Raw genomic sequence first — 4,560 nt, 5'->3', positions numbered from 1 at the left:
AACAGAGAGAGAAAGAGAGAGAATCCCAAGCAGGCTCTGCGCTGACAGCATAGAGCTCAATCTTAGAACCTTGAGATCATGATCTGAGGCAAAATCAAGAATCAGATGCTTAACTGACTGAGCCACCCAGGTGCCCTGGCAATCTCCTTTTCTAGTCGGAATATAGAAAGAGAAGACAAACTTCCAAAATCTTATCATAAAGCAGGGATAATGCTGATTTTAAAATCTGATAAGTATTGTACAAAAAAAGATTTCTGGAGGACATGAGAAAGTCAACTGAAAAACATTAAGACTAGTGAGAATAGTAACATGTAGAATCAACATAAATGAATCAGTCTATCCACATATAAAAACAATATCCAGTTAGGAGATGTTTTGAAAGAGAATAACCCATTTATAAACGAAAAAGGCGAAGTACCTAGGAGGAAAAAAAAACACTTAAAAACAAGTGTTTAAGACCAATATGAGGAACACTTTACACCCCTAAGTAAAGCATTGATTCAGGTAAGAATAAAGAGGATATCAAACGGGGGTAAAGCCATTCAGTGAATGGTTGATGGGGAACTGGGTATTTGTATATGTCAAATTAACAACACGCAGATTCTTTCCTGGTCACAAGAGGGGAAAATGTGACTTTACAATGGAGGAATCAGGTTATCATTTCACAAATCCAGTGGTGAATCTTAGTATCGGCCAATCATGACACACAATATAACATGATGTGTTTTAGCCAAAAACATTTAACTTAAATGTTATCAAACTGCTAGAATAACTTCCAGTTACAGAAATACAGGATGTGAGAGGAAGCTGGCTTCAAAAGGAAACACTCACAGAAGTCCTAACGGTAGGACACCACAGGAATGTCTCTTAAGCTTTTATGTGCATATGAGTCACCAGGGGCACACAAGTCAATGCAGATTTGCGTTTCAGTGGGTCTGGGGGCGGGGAGGGGGTCTGATAATCTGCATTTCTAACAAGCTCCCAGGGATGCCGCTGCCCCTGTCAGTGAACCTGACTTTGAGAAAGAGGAGACTGGAATAATCACTTCAGTCAGTCACTGTTGGGAAAAAATGAATTACTAGAGAGGAAGAATCTATAACAAGATTTATAACAACCAGATGCAATGCAAGGTCCAGGATAAAATTCCTATTTTGACAAACCAACTGAAAAGGACACCTCTGGGGATAAGTGGAGAAATTTAAATATAAACTAGGAGTGGATAATAATAAAAAAATGATTATTAATTGGGTTGGTGTGAAAATGCTATGTAAGGCACATGGAAAAGGTTTTTTTAAAGAGATATACGCTGAATATTTAGGGATGTAATATGATATCTATAATTTACTTTAAAACATTTCAGGGGCGCCTGGGTGGCTCAGTCGGTTGAGCGTCCGACTTCGGCTCAGGTCATGATCTCACGGTCCGTGAGTTCAAGTCCCATGTCGGGCTCTGTGCTGGGCTCTGTGCTGACAGCATGGAGCCTGGAGCCTGCTTCGAGTCTGTGTCTCCCTCTCTCTGACCCTCCCCTGTTCATGCTCTGTCTCTCTCTGTCTCAAAAATAAATAAAAACATTAAAAAAAAAATTTAAAACATTTCAGCAGAAAAATGTGAACTTATAAAATCTACATAAGGTACAAATAATATTAACATGGAGACTCCAGCAAAGATCATCCGGTTTGAAAATACAAACTTGAAATTTTCTCCAAAATTTAAAATGAAAGGGACAGAGATAAAAATAATGGGCAAGGAAATACAGTTAGAAAACCAAATTCCAATGTAAGAATTTAAGAAACCTCCTAAAAAATAAAGCAAAATATGTGAGTCTGATGCAAATCGTATTAAATCGGGAAGAGTCCTGCATTTGAAAATCTAAATGGTTCTCTAAATTCCGCACATAATTATTGAAGGATAAAAGACCCGCAAATTGTCATATCCTGGAATGTTTAAATGTCAAAGATAAACACTTCTGAAACAATTTTAAGTAGTGATCAACATTTAGTGACAGCTTACTCTCCAGAGCACTTTCCTGAGTGTACTTGTTATTGTCTTGTTTAACCTTTACATCACACTACAAAGTAGAAACTATCAGCACCATTTATAGAGAAGGAGACTGGTGTTTAGAAAAATTAAGTAAAAATAAGTTGTTTAGTTCACACAGTTTGCAAGTGGTAGAGTCAAGACTCAAACCCAATGCCCTGAAAATCTAAAACTTCAGTTCTTACCTTCGATTACATCAGGTTGCGCCCCCTCATCTCCTAGGTAAGCGCAAAGCTTCTTCCTCCCCCTTCAAAGGGGAGGTCTGCCTTCAGGCATTGCCAGTTCCAATGGACAGCAGTCATTCAATGGACAGATACTACTGAGTGTGAAGCAAATGCCAGGGTGGTGGGAAAATCTGAGGATACAGAAAGATGATATAAAGGAGGCTGCATGAAAGAAGATCTATATGACAGATTTTCTCCATTCTAGCAAAAACAAGCTAGAAGTAGAAACGGGAAATTTTCACAGGGGCAATAACAAAACTCCTAAGTGCAACAAGAAAGTGTAAGACCTACAGGAAGAAACCTAGAAACTTGGATGGAAGAAGATCAGTCAAGATACAAAAAAATGGAAAGAAGTACCATGTTCTTAGCTGGGAAGAATTTAATAACATAAAAATTCTAATCCTCCCCAAGTTGAAATCTAAATATAATAGAACTCCAATTTAATTACTGAGTCTCAACATTTACACCTCAGCTCAAAATCTTTTCCTCAGAGTCCTTTCTTGACAACTTCCTTTTAAAAAGCCACTCTCGGGGCGCCTGGGTGGCTCAGTCGGTTAAGCGGCCGACTTCAGCTCGGGTCATGATCTCGCGGTCCGTGAGTTCGAGCCGCGCGTCGGGCTCTGTGCTGACAGCTCAGAGCCTGGAGCCTGTTTCAGATTCTGTGTCTCCCTCTCTCTCTGACCCTCCCCCATTCATGCTCTGTCTCTCTCTGTCGCAAAAATAAATAAACTTTAAAAAAATAAAAAAAATAAAAATAAATAAAAAATAAAATAAAAAGCCACTCTCACACCCCATTGAGTGCTCTCTCCATCCTGTGGCAGTGCTTATTAATTTCATGGCACTCACTACATGCTGACATTATATTGTTCACATGTTTCCTTTTCCTTGGTCTTTTTTTCTTTCTATGAAATTTCCTTGTTTGGCTTGCTCACAACTGTGTTGCCTCAGAGTGGTGGTCGTAGGCTAGAAACTCAATATGCACTTGTAACTTGTAACTTGTAATTTGTGTGTGTGTGTGTGTGTGTGTGTGTGTGTCAGAGAGAGACAGAGTATGAGCGAGGGAGGGGCAGAGAGAGAGGGAGACACAGAATCTGAAGCAGGCTCCAGGCTCAGCTGTCAGCACACAGCCCGATGCGGGGCTCGAACTCATGGACTGTGAGATCATGACCTGAGCCGAAGTCCGACGCTCAACCGACTGAGCCACCCAGGTGCCCCTGCACTTGTAACCTGTAACAGGGGGTCACATAGGATACCACATGACACATGGAAGGGATATTCAACCTTCCATTAACAAAAGGAGAGAGGGAGGAAAGCAGAGTTACCTTTGAGAAGTTACAGGTCATTGTCATGAAGGACGGATCCTATCGCTGGGGAGGATCCAGAAAAGCTCAGAGTCTCCGGGGAGGATAGTGTGCAGAGACTGAGCAGGGGAGAGAGCTGTGGGGAAGGGGCTGCACTGTCCCTGCTGCCACATGTCCCAGCAAGCAGCAGACAGGAGCAGAGAGGAGGGGAGGGTCACCCTGAGGAGCGAAGGAGAGCAGGGCCTGGATCCCGGACAGGGCAGGGACAGCAGGATGCAGCCATCTCTGAGAGCCGTGTCCCCTTACCTGGAGAGGGCAGGACCCAGCCCGCTGAGCCTCAGAGCACTTCCGGTACATGAGGTACGCCTGGGTGGCTCCGTTGGTTAAGCCTCTGACTCTTAGTTTCCACTCAGGTCATGATCTCACAATTTGTGAATTCCAGCCTCGAGCTCTTGGCTTGGGATTCTTTCTCCCTCCCTCTCTCTCTGCTCCTCCCCCATGTGCACTTTCTCGTGCTTGCTTGCTCTCTCTTTCTCGAAATAAATACACTTTTTTTTTAAGAGCATTTCCTGTACATGCAAACTGAGCAGAGCAAGTTCCTGCCACTGCCTCCCTGCTGACAAGGGGACAAGGGTGGGGGGAGGACCGTGTTAAAGGCAAGGAACTTAAATTCAGTGAGTTCTTCTAGGGGTCCTGACTCAACTTCCTGAATCCCCTCCAGAGACTGGAGATGATGCTAACATCCTATGCTGAGGAGGAAGCTGAGGCTCAAAGAGGCTGAGTGAGAGGTCCCAAGGTTGCACACTAAGTGGCAGAGTCTGGATGTGCTCTGTATCTTGTGACTCTGAATGCCAGGCACTGGTACCCTGTGCTGTGGAGGAGAGAAAGACTGGGCAGAGCTGACACTTGGCCTCAAATAACTTCCTACTGGCCACTGGTTGCCCATTCTGATTCAGGGCTCTCCCACTGACAGTCGGACAGATGCTACCCAGGGATTC

The sequence above is a fragment of the Panthera uncia genome, chromosome E1 (assembly GCF_023721935.1).
Source record: "Panthera uncia isolate 11264 chromosome E1, Puncia_PCG_1.0, whole genome shotgun sequence".
In the NCBI taxonomy this organism is placed as follows: Eukaryota; Metazoa; Chordata; class Mammalia; order Carnivora; family Felidae; genus Panthera; species Panthera uncia.
The sequence above is the reverse complement of the archived record's forward strand: the minus strand, read 5'-3'. Positions refer to the sequence as shown.